Source organism: Paramisgurnus dabryanus, chromosome 1 (assembly GCF_030506205.2).
Source record: "Paramisgurnus dabryanus chromosome 1, PD_genome_1.1, whole genome shotgun sequence".
Taxonomy (NCBI): domain Eukaryota; kingdom Metazoa; phylum Chordata; class Actinopteri; order Cypriniformes; family Cobitidae; genus Paramisgurnus; species Paramisgurnus dabryanus.
Window position 1 is genome coordinate 59,348,690 of NC_133337.1, and position 27,584 is coordinate 59,376,273.

Below are 27,584 nucleotides of genomic sequence, written 5' to 3' on the forward strand. Positions count from 1 at the left end.
TGCATAACATGTTTTTTAATCGGTCATGGACTTTACATTTTAGCCTTCCTAGTGTTCTGCCAAATAACATTATTTTATATATATTTTTTGTATTAAAATAAACTCTTTGGCTGTTTTAGCTCCTATTTAAATAAATAATAAATATGGTAATCTTGGTAACCACAACAGTATGTATTGTTCCTTATTGATTTTGTTATCTTCATTGTAAAGCAGAATCTGCATTCTTGCCATATTGAGTGTTTTATAATGGACATGTCTGTCATGCATTGTTTTACATTTTCTGTTTTCTTTGTTATATATGTCCCAGATTCATGCCGCACTATTTGATTTTCGATGCTCCAGTTTTAAAACTGAAATGCTCATCTAAAACACTTCAAACAATGCTGACAGAAAACCATCAGTGCTTCTGGACCTGGCCATTAAAACCCTTTTTGCTGGCTGAAAATCATCTTTGCTGCTGTCAATTATAAATGCACCACCAAATGAACAGCAGCAGTAATGACATTATTGAAAAACATCAAATCTGGAATAATGAAGTGGGTTTTGCTCACAGCAGGGTGGTCAGAAGGCCATAGTCTTGACATGGAGAACTGTAGAGAGGATGAGGACGAAGTGAGATGAAGGAGGAGAGGGGGCGTTGTGTTACTCCTACGCTAAATATGGGCTATTAGAGCTTCTGGGAGTCTATTAAAATTATGAAAAAATATGCATTCTGGTTATAAGAAAATGCTTTGAGGCAGCCGTAATGAATGGACAAAAGTTTAATTCTTTTTGACAATTAACCAGCATTATGTGAATTAAAAGTTTTATTTTTCACAAATCACAGATTGGAACACAACAAATAACCCAAACTAGTCCAATTGCATGTTGCTGTGTGTTTTAACTTGTCATTGCACTTTTGAAGTGTTTTCTTACATTAAATATATTTATCCCTACACACCTTTGCAATCAAGCCATACAATTTCATTCCTTTGTGTAATCCATTGGGTTGATCCCATGATTGTTGCATTGCTTATTCAGTGCTTAACCAGATGAGCTAAAGGAACACTGCAGGTTTAAGATGCAGGTTTTCCTTAGAGTAGGGCAGGCAATTTCAGGCAGAACTAATTACCTATGCTGAACTTAAAATCAATCCTGAGTTTCCCTCCAAGATGCACATTTGTCCCAATGAACACTCAGCTGCATGACTTTAATTGTGTTATTTTAGAAACAGAGTGATTGGAGTGGGGTGTAGCAGTCGGACCTGCGTCCTGTTGGCACAGGATGTTCCCCGAACACTAAGCCCTGTTGTCACCGAAGGCCTTGCCAGTGTGGATTATTCTTTCTCGGTGTCTCATTAGCTGAATTTTGCATCAGCATCTTGTTGATGCAATATAAAACTCACAGTTAGCAGAAGTATTTTGAGTTCACAGGGAGTGATAATGTTTAAATCTTGTTAATAGTGGTTGCTTAGGTAAGCATAGCAATAACTCAGTGTCCCAACCAGATACAATACAATGAAGAGGCCAACTTGTTAGAGCTGTGCAATAAAGTAAACCTCACTCCCTGACCTCAAGACCCTAGAGGATAGCCTTTAGCCTCCTTGTTAGTGTGCCTGACTCCCATGCTGGACCAGACCGGTTCGAGTCCTGTTTAGGGTAGGTGCAATTAAAATTTTATGATTTATGGTCAGACTTTATTTACATTTTGTGTGGATAGACTGGATAAATTGGTTGAAATGTTGACAAACATAGGCATGTAACGCTTCCTGTAGCATTTGTGCTGTTTATATGAATAATACCACAAATCATGTAATATAGTATTGTTAAGCATCTTAGACATTTTTTCCTTTTGGATGATGAACATAGGGGCTCTCCTGATTTTGCAAATTGATTGATGTCCTCAGGGCAACATTATGTTGACCCTGGGACAACATCTCAATCAACCAATCAGATTTCAGAAATAAGTTTATTTTAAGTTTAAGCTTATAACCAGGATTAGCTGCTTTTAGACCATTGTTTTTTGCTTATCATTTCCCTCTGATTTTAAGGTTCGGTTATGGTTAGGGTTGGGGTGGGTTTAGGTTTTATTTACAAAAATGTTGTCCTTGGGCAAACACAATATGTTGGACATATTGAGGACATCTCTCACTTGGCAAAATAAGGTAGAGTATAATATAAGTTAAAAATATCTCATAGACTTGGAAGGAACCAAGGCACAAATAAAACAGAAGATGACAAAGACTGGCTTGTTTATTGATAGTAAGCAACCTTTAATCCAGCCAGAACTGATATCTACTTTGTAATGTAAATTTGATTTATCACATAGACACCGAATGTTAATATTTGTAAGCAAGCAGAGCACAAATATCATGCAGTCAAATATTAAAGAAGGCAAAGAGACATTTTTCATTTCATTCTTTTTTTAAAGATTTGCACAAATAGCCTTTGTTCTTTCTTAACAGATTTTTCAACTCTATGTAATAAATTTATAAGGGAACGTGACTTTTTAGTAAACACTTTAGACACAACTAAATGAATCAATTACAAAATGTGGTCTAATCTTTTTAAGCAGTCTATGCAAATCATCATTTTGTGATCTACATATTTATATTGCAATGCTGAAATGATCATTACTGTATGTTCAGGCACACACAAAAACTCTGAATCTCTCTCAGTCTCACAAGGATCCTGGACTAATAATCTGTAAGCTTTAAGAGCTCCATATCCACTACAACTCACTTAACTATAGTGTTACATTGGTTTAGTGCACTATGCAAGGAATAACGGACAATGGGCCGTTGACTTATTAGAAAACAATGAACACACAAGGTGGTTTTGCGGCAACGGCGTGAGTAAACTCTAAAAACAAACTGTGATATATACTGTAGCACCAAAAGTGGTTCTTTGCTCGTAAACATAGAAGAACAATTTTTAGTGCCATATAGCACCGGTGAAGCACCGGTGAAGCACCAGTGAAGCACCCGTGTAGAACCATATAGTGCTATAGAACCATTTGTGGTGCTATATGGCCCCATATGGTTCTACACAGGTGCTTTACAGGTGCTTCACCGGTGCTATTGGCACTAAAAATGGTTCTTCTATGATTACGAGCAAAGAACCACTTTTGGTGCTATATAGCACCGTTTGTTTTTAGAGTGAGAGTAGGCATTATTTTTAAATAATTCAAATGACCAAAGTCAATTATTCTATACCACGGTTACCACATACATTGCTCTGGTGGTTATTTTAAGACATTTGACAGGTTAGGTGTGCGTTTTACAGAAAAATAATCAACACCTGTTTGTTATGTTTGTAAAATGAATGATTGTAAAATGGGTGTTGTGCATAGCTTTTGAGATAAACTCAACAGCAGTGGGAATAAAAGAAAAAGAAAAAAAAAACAAATGTTTACTGTGCCATTTTTATTGGCAAGACTCTGATACTAAAATACCTTTACAAGACTTCAAAGTCTTTGTCATTTTACAGTATCCTAACCATAAGTTTTGAATGGGATTTTAGACTAATGATATTTAAATAGCTACATTCCCATGCGAATATACAGCAAATTAAATCAAGTATCACAAAAACACTACAAATAAACAACATTTCTATTTAGTATTCAGGAGAAAGAAATGTTTCAGAAAAACTGGCACACAATGTCAATGGAAATTGTATCCACTGTCGAAGCCACTGTGGCTCTTTTATATAATTGAATAAATGACCTGCGGTTTAGAGTACGCAGACAAGAGTCTGTGATGAACTTAATGTTTGTTAGCTGTCAGCAGCAGCAGCAGCAGCTGCCTGATGTCTGGGAGTAACAGCTGTCAGACAGGTTTGGGATTTAATAGGAGCCAATCATTTTGATGACAGACCTTGGCTCTGGCATTTTATAATGACCAGAATCATTTTTTATTACCTTAAATGTGCTTTCATCATAGTTTAAGCACATGTCTTTTCATCCAATAAAACATACCTGTCGCTCATGCAAGGGCTTATACTTTGGAGAATAACACTATTCTCTGCTGCCAGATCTCAACATTTAGACTAAAAATATGCATATGGAAACCCATCTACTGTAGTGTTGCCAGGGATACACAGCATGGAGGGTCAAATGTTTAGCTGGTTAGCATTGGCATTTGGTCCATGCTGTAATATGATGTAACATCACTTACTAGATTTCATTGTCTCTGTATTTATTTTGTTTATCCAGTGTAGGTTTAGTAGTACATAGTCTTTTGTGTTCATTTGAAGATAATGAGTAATAATCTCCATTAACATCTGACCTGACAGAAGTTTCGTCATGTTGTTGGATTGATGGGCTGCCCGTGTTTTGATCGCAGCAGCGTTTGACAGGTTTGTTTATATTAACTTCCGTCCCACCGTGTTCGAACATGCACGCCTGGGGAAATGTGTACGCATTCAGGCATGTGCACTGCAGAGAGCTTCAAGCAGATTAATTAACTCAAAGAGACTCATGGGATAGAGTCTGGCTGACTCAGAGTGACAGGGTGTTTGCTAGCACCGCTCAATGGATGTATGCTGTTAATGCGAAATATGCCATTGAGGATCTTAATAAAGGTCACTTTAGCTCCTGATTTGGTTGTGTGCCAGGCAAACTGCCCTGCCTTTCATGGGTGGTTCTGGTAAATTCCTGTAGCTCAGTTGGTAGTCTCCAACCTATCATCCAACCATCTTGGTCGTTTGTCCATTGTCCCAAATTGGACCCATAGATGGCTTGATACGCCAATGCCATGGTTCGGTTCATATCAATCTGTTTCGAAGCCACGGTTTGATTTGGTTTTCTTTGCTGTGAAGGCAGGATTCATGGCATGATACCAGCATTGCTAAAAAACACTAGATTCACTTTTAACTTAACATAATTAACTTTATTGACTTTAATCAAAACAATAGTACAGTCAGCTTAGGAAAACAAAAATATAATACATTTCTTTAGTTTAAAATAATCAGAAATAAACATTATTTCGAGTGCACTCTGCTTGCTGGAGTGAACTAAAAATAAATATCACTTTACCTTTGAATGTTTAAGGTTTAGATTATTTCTACACAGTCTCACGGAGGTTTGTGATATAGTTTGTGATACGTACATTTTTTATTATTTTTTCCGTGATATTATCACGAATATCCAATTTTTTTCGTGACCGTATAACAAATTTCTGTTTTCGTGTGATTATCACGTATTGGTTACTCAACTGCTTTTTCCTATTTTCAAACCATTGTCGCTTCAGTTTAGGGTTAGACTTGGTGTTTGCATTAGAATGTCACTTTGTGCGTTGATTTATACTATTTTTTCTGATTTATTTTTTTATATGTCGCCTGGCGTTAGGGTTAGAGTTGGGTTTGGGTAAGGATGTCATTTTATGTAAATCTAACCCTAAACTGAAGCGACAATGGTAAGAAAATAGGACAAAACATTTGAGTAACCAACACGTGATAATCACACGAAAACAGAAATTTGTTAAACAATCACCAAAAAACGCGGAAATTCGTGATAATATCACGAAAAAAGAACACCAAATATAAGTGACTTTATAACAATTTTTCGTGAGACTGGGTTGGTTATTTTTAAAGTCACCATTATGTCATCATAAAATACAGCTCTTGTTAGTTTTAATATGCTTTTATTAGTTCTTATACAAGGGCGGACACTACTCAAGTATTTTAAGTAAAATTTCCAAGCATCTGTGCGTTATCAGACAGTTTGTCTTGGGAAAAAATTTACTTTACTTTACTAAAAAATGTTCACTACATTTTAAAGCATATAATCATACTGTGTATTCCTTTTATATTGCATATTAAAATTGATTTAATACCTAATTACATAAAAATTGTGTACTTTTAATTTTCTTGAGTAAAAGTAGTACTTTTTACATAAGTAAAATTAAAACAAATACTAGATTTAATGTAATTAAATATTAAATATAAACCAAAAACTTAAAATTATGAAATGATGTGGAGTAAAAATTATGATACTATGCTTTGGAACGTATGTTTTCCAAAGAAAAACAATGATTAAATATGAATACTTAAAAATGTACTTTTATGTAGAAAGTAAAAATACTTAAGTAGTGTCCGCCTTTTAAGTTTAATTCCTAGTTAATCGAATGTCAATGAAGAAAAAGTTTGTTTTGTTTAACTTGCATTGTTTTAATGCTCTTTTTCATCCATGTAATATGAGTTAGAGATAAAAAGCTATTGCGCTCTACCCTTTATGATAGTTGAAAAGATGATTGTGGGTTCACAGCGTGATACGATCTTATTCCCTTTACACATAAGCAATACGCATATAACATGGTGTCGAAATGCAGTTTTATATGCTCCAGAATTTCCTAAAAACTATAAATGCTTATGAAACCATTTCTAATTTTGCAATGAAGAAAAAATAAAATCCATATTTGATCTGACGCAATCTTGAAGTAGCCACAAGTAATTTCTGTGCAATTTCTGTGCTCTTCACAATACTGGGGGGGGGGGGGGGTATCAAGGGTACCTGCACTGTTAAAAATGATGGGACTTTCACAGCCAATTTGATTAAACCTGTAAATTGAGGCAAAACATAAGGTGGCTATAATTTCTAAGCAGTGTGGTTAAATGGAAAGCAAATAGAAACATGTTTTTTGCTTTTTAGATTTTCTTCCTAGGTATTACATGTGTCTTGAGATGTTATTATGTGCTACATTCAGCCTTCCAAAAGCATTTAATGTGGTTTTCCACTGAACATCTTGTGTACTGACTGATCTATTAAAGCTCCTGAGTATTTATGTTAAGAGGTCAAAACTTTAATCTTTAGACGTGTGATGTGCGTCCACAGCACCATGCTCAAAATTCTTACTGATGCTGTAAGGCTTTTAACTGGAAGTAATAAAACTGGAAGTTTATAGTAATAAAAAATGTGTAATTGATTAGCGCCAGAGTTAAAATTTGTGTACACTTGCCATTTAGTACAAGAAATAAGAATTGAGTAGGTTATTAAAGGTCTTTCATATGACCTCATGTTGTAGGCTACTGTGAGATATCGGGTTAAAGTTGATTTCCTTCATGCCAGATCCTTTCTGATATAGGCTATAATTTAATTATGTCGATTAACCTGAAAGATAAAATTTGAAACCTTATTTTTAGCTATGATAATGATTGATGTCACCGAAAGAATACATTTCTGTCATCATCTTAATATGGTTCTAATCTGCTTTTCATCAAGACCTTGTATCTTAATTATCAAACTATTCTTTTGAAAGGGGGAGATTTTTTCCGATTCATAAATTAGCTTTCATTCTAGGTCTCTTAATAACAGCAGGCCCAATCTTTGACCTTCCGCAAAAAAAGTGTAGTCAGTGTAGTTTCAGTGTCTTTGTTATATCATCTCCATAATTGGCTCAAAGTTTCTCTTGCTGTGGTCTTTAGCTTGAGTCCACTGTTGAGTCACAGCAGACTATCTCACCCACAGTGTCTGGGTCAGCAGCTGCAATTGGCCTTTAAAATCAGCCCTGCCGAGCATCCAAATGTCAGAGCACGCAGACCTCTCCTTCGTATTTACGTGCGGGTTTGTTTGTATTTGTGTGCTGAAGGTCGATGGAGCTCACACAGTTCCTGCCGTGTACCCCAGATCTACCTGAAACCTTACTTGTGTCCCATACTAATGGTGCACTGAGCTCTGCATTTGTTGTTTTGTATACACAAATAGTGTGCCCAGGCTGTGCCTTTGGACTGCTGTGAAAAGTTGTGAATCTGAGGTAGTTTTTTAAATTCTTGCTGACTTTGACCAGTGGTCCTTTTCACTGATCGGCTGATCGTTTTTTTGTTTTCCTTTTTTGATGTGGTAGCAGATTTTCAGCGTGGTGCTTCTCTGGCTGGAGATGTCACCACTCTCAGCACACATGCAGCCCTTCAAAACATTCAAAATTCAGACCTTCAAAATGTGTAAATGCAACTGTAAATGCAAGTTTAGCTTTAGCAGTTAGCATGTTTCCTCACGTTGAGGACTGTCAGACTGCTGAAATCTCTCCACTGCTCAAATTAAACAACAATGACTGCGCCTGAAAGCAGCACTCCAAGGCAAAAAGGTATTAAGGCATGTCTGAATCCAATTTTTGGTGTACTTTGACTCCTGTGATACCTTCATCGTCTTATTCTATGCGTGGGCGTGCCCGGGGAATGTGATTGGTCAAGGTTAATCAAGTAAAAAAAAAATGGCGGCCAAGAAAGCGGTTGGAGCACAAATTTAGTGTAAAGTTTTATTTTTACTTTTTACACCTTTTGATTGCATTTCTAGTGAAAAATTTGTATTGTAGTTTTCAAATATGTGATTAGCACAAAGGTGCTCTCTGTTTATATTTCAAACTGAATTCCATTACGCTGCCTATGAAGGCTTTCCGGATGCATTTCCCAGAGCTTCCTTAATGTCGCCGAAGTCATTGCCTCATGAGGCAGCAAGGCAACAAGTCAGCTGCCTAAGCTTTTGGACGTAGCCAATGTATTATAAAAACAAAAATGTATTAAAAAAGATTATGCAAGCACATAAGGTGCACAAAATATTTTTATTTCGGTTTCTCGAACAAGACGATTCACTGCTGAACCACCATAGTACAATGCAATGGTTTGAGAAACGAACTAGATAGTCATGACTGTTCCCGAATACATAGTAACATGCTCACACATTCATTGTTTGAACCATGTTGGTTTAACAATATAGTTGATGATGTCATGTAGGATGTGGAGTACTAATTAATCTGTTCAGATCGATTTAATGTCAGATTATTGCTGTAAATAACGTACATTGAATCTAAAGATTCAGGGTCTTAAACGACCATCTTCTCGCATGCACAGTTAAAAAACAGCACTTTAATTCAGTTTAATTCAGTAAAACAGAAATATTTGACAAGTTGATATTTACCCAGCTAGCATGTATAATCGGCCCGAGCTCGGCTGCCCTGCGGCAGCTGCGGCTCAGACTCGGCATCGGCGTGTGTTAACCGAGCCGATTGTGCCCCGCAGCTCGCTCTGGCACATTCATTTTTGTTCTGGCTGTAAGCACTGGGCCGATTCATGTTCACCGTAACTGGTAACCCAGCTCTGGCTATATGATCTGGACCACTTTTGGAAATGACTCGGCTTATGTTAAATCAAGGATGGTTTTAATGGATGCCATTCAATGTAGGCGACTTTCTTTAACACAAATGTAGATTTTTAACTCCAACCGTTTTAGTCTGTCCATAACAAAAGACAGTAAAAAACAAAACATGGTCAGACAAATCCAAATTAAACCCTGCTGCTCGTTGATGTCCTAAGACACGAAACGATCGGTTTCTGTGAGAAACCGAACTGTATTATATAATTTATACCTCTAATACGGCGCCTTCTTCTTCTTTTGAGTTTTAATGGCGGGTTGCGAAGCAACGTCATAGTTGCATACTGCCATCTACTGTATCGGATGCACGGCTTGAGGGCTATACAGGGACACCCGAAACCGTAGGTGGCGGTATGCACCTATGAAGTTGCTTCGCAACCCGCCATTAAAACTCTAAAGAAGAAGGTGCTGTGCACGGGCTCATTTGACTACGCATATTACTGTATTAGAGGTAAAAAAAATTATATAAATACTGTTCGGCTTCTCGCACAAACCGATCGTTTCGTTTCTTAGGATATCAATGTGTCGTCACGAGCGGCAGGGTTTAATTTGGATTTGTCTGTGCATGTTTTTACTGTCTGAGATTTTGTTACTATTCACATGCATACAGACTGAAACGGTTGGAGTTTCTACATTTGTGTTGTACTGAAGAAACAAAATCACATACATCTTGGATGGCCTCGGGGTAAGCTGATAAATACAAAAAATTCATTTTAAGATGAATCCCGTACGTTGGCGGCTGTTTTAAACTGGGTGCTCGGCTCCGACCCTTTTGCCAGTATGAAGCCGATTTCAACGGTAACTGCAGAAAGCGTCAGCACGCTCAGCTCATCACTGGAGTAACGTCTGTACAACGGGTGAGATAAAACTCAACGCCTGACTGAATCATCCATTCCCTTTTCGATCCTACGCCATACGTTAAACTTGAGGTAAGTCTTGTGTTCAGTTTCCTTAAAAAGCATCAACATTCACGCTAAGCATAGTTTCAATCGAGTTCCCGTCACATCATATATTAACTCTATTTCGAACTGTTGCTGATTACATGTTGGTTATTATTGATTCGTTCATGTTCCTTTGACATGTTCATGTACTTTTTTCCAGATGAAACAAACATAAAGAATTCATAATTCATTTAAGAATTATTAATTAGGACAACATCAAATTATTTATCATGTCTGAGAAAAGTAGTGCAAATTTTGGATAATATGAAAGTGGCTCCAACTTTTATGGCGCGAACGAAGCTAGCATTGACTAGCTGGGATGTTAAATAATGGGACGCAATTTTTATTAAATGCAATTTACGTGATTAATATTTACAAGCATAGTGTTCTTTGGAAGAAAATTAAGTGGAACAAAATGTTAGCTGGTAGTGCTGTGACAAATCGCAGTTGATCCGAACCACGGTTCGGCTCGCATGTGATTCGCGGATTAATATATACCAGTGTATGGAATGTCACAATTATAGATTTGTATGTAAACTTAAACATGTCTTGATGGACCCTAATTTATGCACTGTGCAGTTATGCTGGTAGTTGGGTAATGTCATAATGGTTATTGGGTTGGGCTTGGACTAAAAAAGGGAAAGTGTAATGGTTTAGTATAATAAGACATTATGTATGGTTTTGTACAATGCTAATCTTTTTTTCTTTTTTCCTCAGGTAATCTTGCTTTTGCTGTTCTAAAATAAACACTGCTCTTAGGTAAGAATGGCTGATCAAATGCATTATTTTAAATCTAATCTGAGACACAAAGCAGTTAAATCGTTGTCTAATTTGCTGCAAGGTATTAAGAACGACAGTAAGCTTGTTGACGATGATCTGACTGATGACTGATATGTGTGATGAGATTAAAACTATGGCTGTGCAAAAAAATCGATACAGCTAACTACCATGATAGTTAGCTGTATCGATAGTGTATCGATATTTCGATCTCTACTGTCGATATTTTAAAAAACATCAAATCCCTCTGTGTGCGTCAAACGACCTCCTCGCCGCTGCTATAGTTGTCACTGTCCAGTTGTCTGCCATATACGGCCATTCGGCCAATGTCTCAGAAGTTAGAGGGAGTGAGAAAATGGCAGAAAATTTAAAAACACCTGCATCTTTCAAAGAGCTGCAGGTGTTCAGCTCTATTTTTTACATTTTTGATTGTATTGTGATACGTATCTTATCATGACCCATGTATCGTGACACGTATCGTATCGGGAGGCCCTTGCCAATACCCAGCCCTAATTAAAACAACTTTTCTTTTAGCACACCACCCATACATGGCACACAAAACAGGTCTTGTGAGGGGGCTGTGCCCACAGGTAGAAATTCTGTAGGTCCACGGGCTTCTCCCCTTTCAGCGAACATCACAGCGCTTAGTCCACCATCGTGGTCTCCAATCTCCATTACCAACAGCCTGAGTGCTACACCTACAGACACCCCAACCCATGCAGCAGCTGGCAGAAGTCAGACATCAGGCCAAACTGGATTTCAAGTAAGAAGGGCGAGATAGCCCATGGAGAGAAAAAAATCACTTTGGTATTAGGGCTGGGTATTGTTTCAGATGTCTCAAATCGATTCGGATACATTAGATCTCAAATTGATTGGATTGCGATTTTCGATTCAATGATTACATTTTCACTGGCCCCAACCACAAAAAAAGTAATAAATGAATGAAATAGTTTTTGTAGTTTTTACCCATTTATTCTTGTAATAAGGTTATGACACCCAATATTTTAAATACCAGTGAAAATTAACAAATATCAATTCTATTTTTGATACTACAGCTAAAACTACTAATATAAATTTCATAGATTAAAGACAAGTTAATAGTTGTTAATAAAAATTAAATGCAAGCAATGCAATATAAGTACAATAGAACAAAGATACAAATGAAGAAATCTGTGCATTTCAGGTAGGTCTAACAGTATTTTTCAGATACAGAAATTGAAAAAGTAATCAAATGTAAAATAACACTGCATATCTTCACTAATTAGGATTAACCTTTATTTAATCTGCACAAAGTTACAAATCGTTATTCAGTGAAAAGCAGGGAGTGACTTCCTCTTTTGTAGTTTGATTAACATTTAAAAACACAGACAGGTGAAGGTTACTACCACTTTAAGACTAATGCACGGATCAAATTATGATAGGCAATGAATGCATTCCTTTTCTACTTCTTCTCATAACCGTCTGTTTACTCGCCAAGGCCGGCATTTTTAAAAAAATTTGTGAATTTGCAAGTAGAGAACTAGAATTAATTTCGTAATTTGCACGCTGTCGCACAGCTGTAAGCGCTTCCAGTGTGTGCTCTTCTCACATAGCGCATGCAAGTTCTCTTTCGCTTGAATGCTTAAATTGACAAGGCTTAAAAATGCGTGCAAAATGTAAACTTTTATGATCATGCAGCACTGGCCCAATCGGGACATTGACAGTTCCTTCAACCGGAATGCTTTTCAGATATAATGTAATGAAAATAAATACAGAAAAACGATGAGAATTGATATTGAATTGACCACATTTAAAAAAAATTTTTTCACTTTTTTTTGCCTATTCCTATTTGGTATATGTGATGAGATTAAAACATATTTTTCTTTTCTTTTAGCACACCCCACCCTTACATGGCACACAAGTATATGACACACAACACAGGTCTTCTCAGGAGGCTGTGCCTACAGGTAGGAATTATACAAAGTGATCTCTCTCGGTTTACTCTGACATATCTACGTACAATGTTTTGCTAGTAATCTGCTATGCCTGCTTTTTCTTGTGTTCTACAGCAATAGGCTTTATGCCCAGCTGCACTACTTCCTGAACTTCAGCCAGCTCCTTGTTTCCTGTCTGCCATTATTGGACAAACTGATTAATCCAGGTGTGCCTGAGCTTAGTAGTCACAACAACAATAATCAGACACACCTGGATTTATCAGTTTGTCCAGTAATGGCAGACAGGAAACAAGGAGCTTAAAGCCTATTGCTAAGGAGATCCTCATCCAGCTCGATTTTATTAGAGAGCAGCAGTTGCAGACTTCACCCCAGACCCAACACATTTTGGGCTCCCACTTTCAACTATTGAGGAGCTACAATGTTTGTAGGAGACATTAAATAATCCAGATGAGAAGAAGAATTTGGTGAGGTAAATTATGGTTTAATCAGATCATTCCTAAAAGTCAGTCCTCATTTTCACTCATGCTATATTCCTTAAATAACTAATAAGGTACATGTCTTTTTGTTTCAGACTGTGTTTCCTGCAATGGTCGGAGACAAGACTCTTAAAGACACCGTGGGGTGGGTCCTGAAAAAAACAATGAACTCTTCGTGGTGAGACTCATCAATTGAAGTGGGGTCAACTGAACGCCTGCATTCAAAGGGCTCACTTTGAAAAGTGTGGTTTTGGGTGAGTGTCAGTGCTGGAAACGGCACTGAAGTGACATCCCAGGGCTCTACAGTGCGACTGACTCGATCAGTGGCTGGTTGCATAAACCTTTAAGACTAGTCTTAAAAGTTAGTCATTTTTTTTTCTTCAAGACTGATCATAATTGTATTTCTATACTCAAACTCTATTTAAAACATTAACATCATAACATTATCATAAATTGAAATGCATTAATGCTACTTCTGAGCCTCATTAAACAGTCTGTAAATATAACTAAATCCCACATTTCTGTTATATGCCACCTCTGCAGTGCAAAGATGAATTGTGTTGCTACTGATTTCATTTGATTGGTAACTTATTCTTCCTGATTGCCTCTTATTATTCTAACTCAATTTATGAATTTGAAATTTAATAAGGTTAAAATTTTATAGTCAAATATCTCCTTATAATGGGAAGGTGATTTTGTCATTGATCAGAATGTGCTCCTAAATTTTTGAATGTGCTCCTAAACTAAAAAGAAATGTAAGCGTAGAGCCCTGCATCCAAAATAAGTTTTGGTGGTTTTATGAGTAACATCACATGGTCATGCTGACCTCTTCTATCTTTGTTTTTTTTTCAGATGCAGTCCGCCGGAATGCCCTGACCAAAGATAACACAGAAAAGGAGATAGAGCTCCTCATCACCAGGTGGTCGGTGCTAGCATATGACAGGGATGGTGGCCGAATCCAGACAATAGACAGACAATGAATTAAAATGTTTTAAATTTAAAAATGTTGATTTTTGGAAAATTCGTATTTGAACTGATTGTGTGTGTGTGTGTGCACCTGGTAATTATCACGTTGTGTCCCCACAAAGATAGGAATACCAGTATTTTTGTGACCTTGTGTCCCCATGAGGAAACAAGCTTATAAATCAAACAAAATGATGTTTCTTGTAAATGTGAAGTAGGAGAAGGGTTTCTGTGATGGTTGGGTTTAGGGAATGGGGTAGGTAAGGGGAATAAAATATACAGTTTGTATGGTATAAAATGCATTACGTCTATGGAATGTCCCCACAAAACATGGAAACCTGTTTGTGTGTACGAGAGAGAGAGAATGTGTGTTCAAGTGAATAAAAAATGCATTAAACGTGAAATCCTTGTTCTTCCTTGTGTGTTTTATTTTCAGTTAATGTTGCATAATGGTTGCTTAGCAATTTTAGTATTAACCAATCAATAAAATCAATAAATTAAACAAGCCCAAATAAGGAACAGGATTGGAGGGGAGCTTACGTCCTCTCACTCGGGGTTCCGCAATCGGGCCGCGTTAAAACTGAGTGCTCGGCCGTGTCCTCGGGGCGCGTGAAAACCGAGCGCTCGCAGAGCAATCGGACCTAGATTCATGCCGAGGATCGGCCGAGTGTTCCAGCATTAATCGTTCCGATTTCGGCCCGCGCAATTTTTGCTAGCTGGGTAAATAAAATAACTGAAAACATATGACAGACCAACTACTGAGCACCAAAATATTCCATGGGACATGTGTAAAATTGTTAAAAATGTATAAAACATATATCAGCAAGCATGCAAAATTGATGAGACCCACAGCAAAAAAAGTTCTAGTTCTAGAATCTAGGTTGCTATTTTAAAAGTTGTAGATTTCATCCCTAGAAAGAGATTAGATGAAGATGCTCCTACAACTACAAACACACTAACTTACTTATTTTGCCATTTAACTATTTTTCATGTGTACCATAGTCTTGCCCTTGAGTTTTATGTGTGTGTTGGTGGGTAATTTCATGGACTTGGCAGTGACCACTAAGCCCCAGGCTAAAATGCAAACGTACATTTTTTCAGACAATATCAAAAGTGAAAACATGGTCACCAGCGAGGGCATGTTGAGCATACTGAGTGACAGGTATACTACACTTTTGAGTCAGCATATCTCTCTGTGGGACACCTCCAGATGCAGATTGTGTTTGCACTGTATTCTTGTTCTAGTTTAAGTAGTGATTGCCTGCTAAAATTAGGTATCAAAGTATTTGATGAAGTCACATTGTGTTACAATAATTTAATAGCAAATTATTATAGCTACTAAAGTCATCCAGCCATGAAAAGTAAGCGATTTTTGTCTTGTCATTATTGCTTTTTAATTATTATGAAAGACTCGATAAAGAGCGGCTGCTCTATTATACAGCATTCACGCTGCCAAATTTAATGGACACAGGTTAGATCTTAGATGTGCCATCAAATCACTTTAGACAACTCAATGTGTTTACATTCAAATCTCACTAAGACAAACATTATGAAGATTCACGTCGTATTATCAAGAGTGCTTATCACAGAGTACACACATAAGCAGCTGCCTGTCAATTGGTACTACATATAACATCAATATTTACAAGTCAAATAATTAATATTTATAACTTACAAGAATATGTTAATTTTGCTCAGTACTGAATCAGCAATGCATGAGTCACAGGTTCAACCCCAGCGAATATACATACTAAAATGTATACTGTAGAAAGTACAGTAAGTACTGTAAATTTACAGTTTATACCTATAGGTGTTATTCAATGATCAACTGAAATCTACAGTGCACATCACAATGACCACTTGGTCATGCAGGTACTGTACACTCTGTTCTGTACAATCATAGCTTTCTTGTTTTAGCATGCTATACAGCTCCTATGTCATATTAAGACTAGACTACTGCAATGCCCTACTGGCCAGCTTTCCAGCAAGCGTGGCCAAGCCTTTTCCACTGATTCAGAATGCTGCAGCACGTCTGGACTTTAATCAACCAAAGTGAGCTCACATCACACCCCTCCTGACTCTCACTCCATTGGCTACATGTAGACGCCCGCATTGGATTTAAGTCTCTTATTGTTGCAGCTCTAAAGAAAAAACGTAAAAAATCCCTCAAGTCGTTTTGAATAAAATTGTCCTTTTTTCTGCTTCATGAATAAATTTAGGTGTTTATAACGTGTCCCTCACAGACAATAAAATTGTGTAATGATTTTAAGACAATAGAAAGATAGACTTATTGACATGCAGTTGTAGGATCCCATCTAGGGAGTACTTTTGCATGCGCATGTTCTCATTGTAATATAGATAGGGAGGAAGGGCAAATCTCTCCTCAGCTCGGAAATGTGAAAGTGTGTGAGAAGAATTTAATTCATGTTGGAATTGAATGAATGTGTGTTTGTGGGAGAGAGAGAGAGAGAGAGAGGGAGAGGGAGAGAATGGAGGAGCTTGTGTTACTGTTGGCCTTCTGTGCCAATACTCAGTCATGTTTGTGGCTATGCATACCACATTGTGAATTATCTAAGAGGAGAGATTTGGGCAATCCAGACACTATGACCTGTCACTGAGGTTTATAGGACTTGCACTTATCTGAAGGATGGTTGGGATTGTTAGGACATAATCATACAGTCTGTCCTAATTGTCAGTTTGTTTGTCTGCTCACTGTCCTATTCAGTAAATAATCAATATGAGGAGAACAAGGAGCAAATTAAACCATTGCTTTACTTGTGTCTTAAATATTTCTCCCACTATACAATGTAGAAAAATCCATAAAGATGTTGATAGTAAAATCTTACTTAGTTGGCTGCATTTTTTGCATATTTAGATGAGATTATTGGGTTCTCTGTGCAGATTTGTGTATTGCAGACTTTTTTACTCGTTTTGTTCTCATTCAGGTGTCCTCTGACAAATCTAATCCAATCTGGAGAAGATTGCTTCTGGTTTATGTTGACCCCTGTGGAATAATAATTTTCATATTACATTTTTAATCAGTCTTTCTTCATAACAGATTTAGCTCCGTCTTGCTAAAGGAGTCACACGAGACACGTTTTTCTGAGGAATTTCTGCAAAACAGGACCAAAAAAATGATATTTGCTCTTCTTTTAATGTTGTTGTTTAGGAGGAACAAATAAGATTTGTGACTGCTTACCTCCAGGATCTCATTCTCTCACTTCCATGCCCCTTTTACTGATTTTCTGACTCAATGCAACATGTCCATCCTCTATTTCTTCTTTTAAAGTACCCATTACCCATCCTGTCTGTCTTCCCAGGCATGCACAAACAAACACCCCACTGTTTCACAGCCCTACATCTACGGTTTGTAAACGCCTGTATGTCTGCCCTTTCTGTTTTTGGTCTTTAGATTGCAATCAGTTAAGTCTCTTTGGTAGGTTCGGCTCTTCCTGACAAACACAATATCAGACCCCTGACGTTCCCAATGGCCCCTGTGGCCTCGGAGCCTTAAGCATTATAACTCTAAGCACTCAGATCTGCAGCTGGGTCATCCACTCTCACATCCATTGATTCTGCCAGCTCCAGTAATCTGCTAGATGGCCGTATTTACCAGGATTAGCCTGTTGACTGCTAGACCGCAGAAATGTCTGGAGAATATGGAGTATATAGATTTAGGCAATGCAATGTAAAGTTTACATGCAATACACTACTGTATATGGACAAATGTACCACAAATCTTAATACTACATCATTAATAATGATATTCTAGAGAATTGTGTGTGTGTGTAATTTTATAGCAACAGTTTGGTCAGGTCCCCAAATACCTATAAACCCATATGCACAAAGCAAGGATCACAAATCAATGAAGGATTCCATCTAATGTGGACAAACTTGACTGGTCTGCATAATAAAGCCCAGACCTGAACCCAGGAGAACACCTATGGTATGACTTGCAGGCTTTAAGCCAAACACTCATCAACCAGTCCTGGGCTTGACATTAATATCCGTCAAATGCGGATAGATTTCCGCTGATGCGGGTAATAGCCACTTTGGCGGATTGAATATAATTTTTTTATTGAAGTTTTCTTAAAATTTATGTGAAATGATAAATGTGTAATTTGACACTGGAAAACTACAACTCCCATGAGCACTAGGGGTGGCCAATAATCCGGTATGATAGTAATTACCGGTATTGTGTCAAGCCATGATATGGATTTCGCAAAACCGTTGATACCGTTACATATTTATAAATTCTACATATCTATAAAATTTGGCACTTATCAGGGTTCCCATGGGGTGTTAAAAAAAATCTTCAGAAAGTTATATTTAAGGACTAAAAGCGCCCAGATTTTCATCCTAGGACTTAAATGTAACTTTCTGAATGTTAGTTTTTTTTAAGACCCCGCGGGAGTTTATCCAAGTCTTAAAAGTCATACCTTTGTTCCCGAGATGCGCTATCCACAGAAACACAAAACGAAAATTAATATTTGTTTTGATTGTAACCACTGGCATCCCAATAGTTTTCTCTATACAGTGTATGTCATTGCTGTTGAATTTTTTTTCAGGTATTCTTTATTATGGCAAGGATGCCCAGCCTATGTTATCAAATATATAGAATATTTGATACTATGAAGATAATTTTGCTGGAAATGTAAAAATTAAGGATGCACCGATACAGATATTCGATTACTTAAAATGACATTTACAGATACTGATTGGTTTTCCTTTTACTCCTTGTTTCAAAGTTCAATGTTGTGAAATACTCGAAGTGCAGAGTGTACAAACTGCAATTCTGTTGTCATCGTTCCCCAATTCAAAATAATGACTGACGAGTTTTTACAGAATATGACCCGATCGCTCACATCTCCTAACAGTTTTTTCGACAGTTTAATTTTCCCATAAAGCGCCCTTGTTGTCCTCCTTATCAGCATGTTAGCAATGTGGGGTGAGGATGAAAGCATGATGACATTTAAGTAAAGAGCAGCCATCACAGTGGGGACCTGAAGATAAAGGCACAGCATATAATAATAATAAATATTGGTTATGTAATCTTAAACCTTATTTACACAGCACTTTGGTCCCAGAAAATATCTGTAAAATCAGCAGACAAGCTCTGTGTGAATGCAAACATGTCCCGTAAATGTTCTGGGATCGCTCCCGGAAAGAGGATCTAGTAACATTGCTGTAAGATACCGGAAAGCATTCTTTGTGAATGAGCCGCAGAAACAATGTTGTAAGGGTGGTAGTGAGGACGTGTGTGTCATGGCAACATAAATATATAGTTCGCTCTTCAAAATGAGGGGTTTACATGCAGATTAACATACACGACGAGAAATGTCTGCAAACTGGACTAAAGCAGTTATCAGGGAGCTCGTCACGCGCTCATATTAGCTTATAATAAACAAAAATGCTCATGCGTCATCGCAACAAGATGTATCATTCAGCTCTTCAGAACACACTTACATTTATAATGAGAAATGTCTGCTCTGCACACTGGACTGAATGGATCTTGTCAAATATCCACCCTGAAGCTGAGATCATTCACCAGCATTTGAATTGTGCGTCACATGCTCCTTTATACTGTAGTCTTATCATAAAAAACATGCATGTGAGTGGTTTATGGAGGGAGAAATAATAGATAATAGCAAACTTAAGACGCTGCAGAGAACAAAAAACGCTTAGGTTACTCACGTAACCCCGGTTCCCTGAAATAACGGGAACGAAGCATTGCGTCAGTTAGCTGACGCTATGGGGGGGAAACTCCTGTTTACTCCGTGACTGAAGCCTATTGGTTAACGTCTGTACAAAGTACAGACCAATGACGTTTGAACCCGCGCGCGGGAGGAACGCGTCCCTATATAAGCGCGGTTCAATCGTCAGGAGCTCATATTATTCGACTGAAGCGCGCAGCCGAATAACACTCGCTGCGTAGACGTTTGTAGCACGGCAAGAGACGCAATGCTTCGTTCCCGTTATTTCAGGGAACCGGGGTTACGTGAGTAACCTAAGCGTTCCCTTTCAATACGGTTCACTTCGCATTGCGTCAGTTAGCTGACGCTATGGGGGAACGTAATCCCATCACGCCGTGCATACACAACGTACTGAAGTGCCTTACCGGAGAGACACTGCGTGTGGCCCTATACCCGGCATATTCACAGCTTTAAAAGCAAATGTGTAAGCACCATATAAATTGTTGACGCGCACACGGTGGGGTTTTAAACGCACCGGGGGCACATAACATAGCACAAGACGGCGAGGTACCGAGCGCGCCGCGGCTGTGCGAGATAAGTAAATTCAGAGTCACGTTGGTGAGCTCGCTGAGCGCACCGTGGTGTACACATAAAACGCATGAGCGTGCATGATTGAGCCGAGAGAACCTGCGCTCGTAGGGCAGGGACGTCTAAGCTGTACAATCTGACAACGTAGACGGCGAAGACCAGCCGGCCGCGTAGCAGATATCAAATATAGATATAGACACCCCTGTAGACCAAGTTCATGAAGAAGCCAAACTCGCACAGAGTGGGCTCTATATAGGACATAGCTCATAGAGGGGCGTGAGCCAGTGCGATGGTTTCAACGATCCATCTAAATAACCACTGTTAGCAACAGACATACGTAGTGAGTGATCTGCGAAGCTCACGAACGGCCGATCTGACTATAATATGCGGCAGAACGGTTCGTAGCGTGGGATTATACAGATACCACAATAGTGTGAACCTAGGTGCACCCTCGAGCGCATCGGGATGCATGTAGGTAGTATTATAGTGCACAGATCGGTGAGCTTTCCAAGCGCGCCATAAATGTGTATTGACTATAAATTGCACGGGCACAGGTGAACACTTGAATACATCGTAAATGCATATCAGAGTGTTATAATGCACAGGCCGGCAAGATTCTCGAGCGCGCCGTCATGTGTTCTGATAATAAATTGTGCGCACACGGGTGAACTCTTCAGTGCACCGTGAATGCGTATAGATAAATCAGTGCACAGAACGCGCCGTGAATGTGTACAGATATGATTGATGAACGTAACGGTGGGCACCCAACGCACCGTGAACGTACACAGATGAACAACAATGTATGTGTCACAAAGCATAACACAGCTGTGTATACAGGTGAGCTTTCCCAAGCGCATCTTATTGTATACCAAAATGTTATAGCGTGTACATGTGAGCTTCTCTAAGCGCACGGTGGACGCATATAATTAAAAACCATATCGTGCATACAGGTGAGCTAATGGGCGCACCTTTAATGCAACAAACCTCAGTAGTGCGCGAAGCAGGGATGTCGAAGCTGTAAACTGACAACGTGGACGGCGGGGACCAGCCGGCCGTGTCACAATTGTCAAATGAGAAACCTCTAAGACCATGCCCATGCTCTAAGACAAGTGAGCATAATTGTCACGGGAGGTGATAACGTCAACGATCCATAAATAGCCTGTATTGACAGGTGCTCTAGTGAGTGATCTGTGACGCAGATGAACAGCTGATCGTCTGATGTACGTCAGACGTGTCTGTCATCCAGGACCTTGGACAGTTCCAGAGCGCTGTGCCTCGGGCACCGTCCGCATCTGAGAAATGACAGGCTTATGAATAAAGTGAATGGCCAGCCGTAAAAGCATGGTTCGCTGTTACCGCCGCCGTCCGCATCTGAGAGATGACAGGCTTGTGAATTAAATGAATGGCCGGTCGTAAAAGCGTGGTTCGCTGTTATCACGGCCACATAGATATAGGTAGGGGAGAGAGCCGCCGTGCCTCTGTAGTGAGGAGAAAAGTGTTCCACCCACGATTCGCGGGGGGTATTGACTTTCAAATGTCACTAGACAGAATGGATCAGACTGTGCATAAGGACGCCTCGTGAAAGGGGTCCTAGCAGCTTGTGTCAATGTGTCATAAGGCACGTAATGTAGGTCGTGTCCCACGGATGCCATCTCCGCACGCCCATCGTAATGGGTTAATATTGGTAGTTTAAGCATGAGATGCGTATCACTCTGATTGAACATAGCTTATAAAGCGATGCAATGAGTTTATAAAGGAGATGACTCGTCAGCTTGTTCAGGGGGCGAGATCTCAGTCTGGTTCGGTAAATAATGAAACCACCGTAGATTGCCCGACCGCATTATCACAATAACACGGTCGAGAGTGCTGCAGTGCTGAATCATCCTCTTAATGTACCGTATTCACAGTACAAGGTGATTTATATGAGACAAACGGCGTTCCACGCGCCGAAGGCTGATTGCCGTCGTAAAGCGTGTTCAACCCACAGCAAATGCTGGGCTAGCTCGTAATGACAGCACTTCATGCAGCAGTGTGTAACTTAAGCAAGCTTCCCGGCCGTCAGCTCGGGGCGGGACCTTTGCTTAGTCAAACTGAAGTGGACTTATGAACAGAATGCCACGATATTCAGCTTTCTGAGGCTCGTTAGAGGGGTACGTGCGCCCGTCTTAAACGAGATGCCGCGCGCGTCTGACTGTGCGCGCGCTTTAAGCTTTGAAACTTATTGTGGCGGGTAGCAAGCTCACTTGAGGTTGATATTACCCTTAATATCTCCGAGTATTGGAGCGGAGGTGTGAGCGTCTTCGGATCCGCTAATATAAATCAGCTATATGGCCGAAAAACGTCATAAACCGCTTGGCTGTAAGCCTTTGAGTGGCCGTCCGGAGAGGGCGCGATTCAAACGCTTGGAGCCATGCAAAAGTCTGAGGCTGTCCTTCCTCTAGGAAGAGAGAATAACAGCCGTAAGACCGTGCTCGTTTGCGCCATCAGCATCGTAGCGGAGAAACTGAGGTGGGCTGCGAGCGAATTTGGCAGAAAGGTGTTAGAGACACCGTACAGTCGTGGGGTGTCAATACACAGTATATGGCCAAACCGGGGTTTTTTCGGCTAGCGTCGATAGAATTATGGACAGCGGGCCGTGTGTGCGTATTACTGATTGCTTGTCAGTAAGGCGATAAAGTGTTTAGAGACACCGTACAACCGTGGGTGTCAATACACAGTATAGTAAGCACGGAAATTACTCTTTTTAGAGGAATTAAATACCGTTCGCCACTATAGTGAGGTCGCATAGCCGACAGTATTACACAGTATGTTTGGATAAACAGCACACAGAAAACATTTCAGGGCAGTCCAGCCGAGGCGCGACATAACCCCTTTTTCCCAGACAGTTGCGTTCTCTGTTGATGCAGCTATGCTGCGGAGACCAGAGCTCAGCCGTTCAGGTGCACAAGCCTCAGTAGTGACGGTGACCGAACGGCTCACGGAGCAGGGTAGTATGTCTAGGTAGTTTAATGTCAGACTGAACCCATCGCAGAGAGGAAGTCTGCCGCGAGGCCCGCGGTTTTGCCGTTTATTAAAAGGGCAGAAAAACCGGGTATATATATATAAGAATGTACCAATATTCAGCGCACTGATATAGGACGGGACTGAATAAAGGGAGGTATTCGGGCCTCAGTATATTATAAACAAATTCGTTCTGCCTCTGATTCCGTCTAAACCAGAGAGAAATGACCAGGCAGACGAAAAATGAGCTATCTGAAGTGAGATCGGCTCAGGCCAGTAAAGCTCTATAATAAGTGTTTTAGCGCTCCAATAGAGGCGTGTCCGCCTTATCGAGCAGACGAATGAGATCGTGCCGCTCCAGGAGGGGAGGGGCATGAAGCTCTCTTATAATGAGTGTTCTTGGTGCTCCAATAGCGGCGAATCGGCCCTATCGAGCAGACGAATGAGATCGCGCCGCTCCAGGAGGGGAGGGGCATGAAGCTCTGTAATCGTTGAACACTGGACAGCTGCATTTAGAGGCAGCGAGCCGTAATACCGCGTGCTAGCTAAGCCGTTAAGAGACCTCACCACTGTGGGGAAAGGAGCGAGGGACTCCGCGAGCGTGGAGCACGAGTGGCTGTGCTATGACAGAGACAGGGGCAGACCGCCCGTGTTTGCTTGTCGTATGCATCTATCCAGGTCTACGGTTCCCCGCTTGTTCATCTCAACAAGAGAGAAACGGCAGAGGGGAGCAGCAACACAGACAGAACAGCCATGCGTCGTGACGGTATCACCCGATGCACTCGGGGGATTAATATATGTGCCAGAGATCTCGCCACTGAATGTGAAAGGAGCGAAGGGACTCTGTAAGCATGAACGGTTGCGGTGTGACAGAACACAGGGGGGGTTAGTCCGTGTGTGCTTGTCTATGCATCCATCTAGTCTCATGGCTCGCCGTGTGTTCATCCCGGCGAGAGAGGAACAGCAGGGAGAGCACGAAACATGGATAAGACAACCAAAGCATAAGCGCGGTCCCGGCGTGGGAGGTGCCAGACCAGTAACGCGCTCGGAGGAAATTCATAGCAGAGAGGCTCACCGAGCCGCTGTGCTGGACGCTATTACAACAGCGCCTGCTCTTTTAGCTTATAGCTTTATATTAAAAGTATTGATCTTACCGGGCGGCCGCAGGGGAGACCTCGTCAGGCGTGTGTCCGCTGCACAGGGCTCGTACCACGGCAAGCGAAGGCTATCTTCGATTCTCGGCCGGAAAGCGGCAGGGGAAGACGCTAGACCTGGACTCTGCTATCTTCGGTTCTCAGCCGGAAAACGGCAGGGGAAGACGCTAGGCCTGGACTCCGCTGCAGGGCTTTTGTCAACGGCGAGGTAAGGCTTCTTTTTCTTCGGAGCAGCGAGAGGTTCGCGCTGAAGGAGAAATAATATGAGCTCCTGACGATTGAACCGCGCTTATATAGGGACGCGTTCCTCCCGCGCGCGGGTTCAAACGTCATTGGTCTGTACTTTGTACAGACGTTAACCAATAGGCTTCAGTCACGGAGTAAACAGGAGTTTCCCCCCCATAGCGTCAGCTAACTGACGCAATGCGAAGTGAACCGTATTGAAAGGGAACAACCCAGTGCAGGACTTAACGTCACCTCTCTTTTCACGATATTAATGGCATCTGTGTGAACGAAAACACAGATTCCGGCAAATCATTGGCAGTGTGAATGAACCAAAAATCTAACGATCCCGGACACATTTTCTATGTATTTTCCATAAAGTCTGTGTGAAAAGGGCTTTAGAATCAGGATGTGTGTGTCCTCATAAATTAAAAAAGAATTTAGTGGGATAAAAAATGTACGCTTTTGACAATCAATTGGTCCTGGTGGATAAATACTATGGTTGAGTAGTGCCAGTGATTTCCCAATTCGACACGATTCTGATTCACAAGTTCTCATTTTGATTCAATATTAATTCATTTAGGAATATTTCAATTACGTTGTGAGCCAGCCTGTTTGAACATTTACACAATAATCTGACTGCAAAATATCAAATTTCTCCACTTTTCTCATCCAGTACTTGTGCCACTGGTGTTGATCTACACTGGTCCACACTGCCGCTTTAAATTATACACAGTTTCTAGGACTTTCAGTGCATATATTTGGGTTCATTATGGGTCACCTTCTTAACTTCAATCTTTTATAGCAGAAATTACAGTGTCTGGTACCTGAATAAAGAATATTTGAAGAAGGAGATTTATCCCTTCAGCGCAGATCACCCAGACTGGAAGGGGTTCATCTGACTCCGCTTGGCTTGAGGTGTATTTTCAAATAGATCTAATAATTTGCATTATTATCAGATGAAGAAAAAAGGGACGAGTTAATGCCACAGCTCTTCAGTTCTGAACACTTGCTGTATGCGATATAAACAATGAATCAGATCTCTAACACTGCGTGAAAGCACTCGATGACTTGTCGAGCCCTGCAATTATATTCAGCTTGTGAAGTGCTTTTTCAACACATTTCGAAACGTTTGTTGTTGGTATTCATCTTTATCAGGAGAACCAGAAACAGAAGTAAAATGATAAATAAAAATTGGAAACTGTTTATGATATTGCTTTGCAGAAATGCTGCAATGGGGAACAATTAACATTTAAAAAATGGGGTAATAGTGCCTCCTAAGGTGACACATAGGTTTCTCACAAAATCAAAGGAAGAGCATGTTATTGTATTCTACCCAGAAGACTCTGCAGTCGCCACAATCATAGTGCAGTTGGGAAATAAACTGCCAGGCATTGGGAAACAGCACACAGAGGAGAAAAGAAAATCGATCTCTTTCTGAGATGTCCAACAGCACAGAAAAGAAACATGGTGCGTGGCAGCTGTCATTGCGAAGCCTGTTGAGACGCAGGGCCGACTTGGGGGTCACACTCAAGGGGTATTGTCATTTTAATAGACAAGCATTTTTTTGTCTGTCCCGGATCATTTATTTGGGCAAAAGTGCAGCTGTTGCAGGGCTAGATGAAGTGGTGGCACCACCGTGGCTTTTAGGAAAATACTGTGACAACTTGTGAATGACAAGCAGAAGCTGTCCTCTTTGATCTGTCAAACCTGCATGATAGAAAGCACTCCACATGCACAACCTGCTCTTTCATGAGATTACACACAGCCAGGGATTCATTCGCATCCGCCTAATGCTTGTTTTGACATGGAGAAGTTGACATCCCTTCGTGATTGAGGACTTGTCAAATTGTGGAAGTGATGAGCGGTTATCTCACGCGTGAGGGTTTGACAGCTGCCCTGAACTCTTCACTGACTAGATGACCTTCTTTTGACCGCTTTTAACTCTTGTGACTTAAATTACCGTAGGTCATATCTGTATTTTGCCAAAATCTGTTTTTTACTCCTAAATTGTTGTGATGTTGCAGAATATGCAGTAAGTACCAGACAAAAATGTAAGCTTGGGTCCTTAAGGGGGTCGCACACCGGACACGCAGCTAAGCGCCGTTTTAAAAAAATCGAACATATTGTTTTCAATGAGTATACACACACCGACGCCAACAGGTGGCACCTTTCCGCGGCACCCTGCTACTTGCTCAAATCCCTGTCATGCCACAGTGCGCCACTCACATAGTTTAACATTAAATAACATCATATTTGTCCCAAATCATTAACGATTAACATTGGCTGCTAACGTATATTTTGCATTTTGAAGTAGACGGCATCTGACTAAGCTCGCGCTATTTAATGTGCACTTCAGGTGTAAGATACCTCCGAGTTGTCCTAGACGGGACTTGACCGGTGTGCGACCACCTTAAGTCTCTATAGACCTTTCTCACAGTAACCGGAAATACGTAATCGTCCTGAAAGCGGAGTTCCTGTCAAGCGTCAACACACTAGAAAAACATAAACCCGGGCAAGTTTAAAATGGATCGGAGAGTCTACACAACTTCGTTAACGGATTTGCCAAATATTACATTTGCTGATGTGACACGACTAATGGAGGAAAACTTTTTTAATGAAGAATTTGTCCATACATTTCTAGGTAAGTAGAGAGCGAGTCTAACTGTTACTGAACTGTTAACTAAAACGACACATTATAAGCGTGTCCACT

General features: G+C 40.2%; 1 protein-coding gene and 1 long non-coding RNA gene across 6 annotated transcripts in view; both read left to right on the forward strand.

Moving 5' to 3' along the window:
- The window catches only part of grid1b (glutamate receptor, ionotropic, delta 1b), a 414,521-nt gene that overhangs the window by 25,736 nt on the left and 361,201 nt on the right, over positions 1 to 27,584 (forward strand).
- Positions 9,548 to 14,618, forward strand: LOC135720498 (uncharacterized). 5 transcript variants are annotated; one of them, XR_010521292.2, is made up of 7 exons: positions 9,548 to 10,052; positions 10,782 to 10,823; positions 11,376 to 11,604; positions 12,715 to 12,787; positions 12,890 to 13,244; positions 13,347 to 13,505; positions 14,104 to 14,618. It is a non-coding gene; the product is annotated as an uncharacterized lncRNA (long non-coding RNA). The 5 variants fall into 5 exon arrangements; XR_010521294.2 differs by lacking the exon at positions 11,376 to 11,604 and having other exon boundaries at positions 9,549 to 9,808; positions 9,903 to 10,052; XR_010521293.2 differs by lacking the exon at positions 10,782 to 10,823.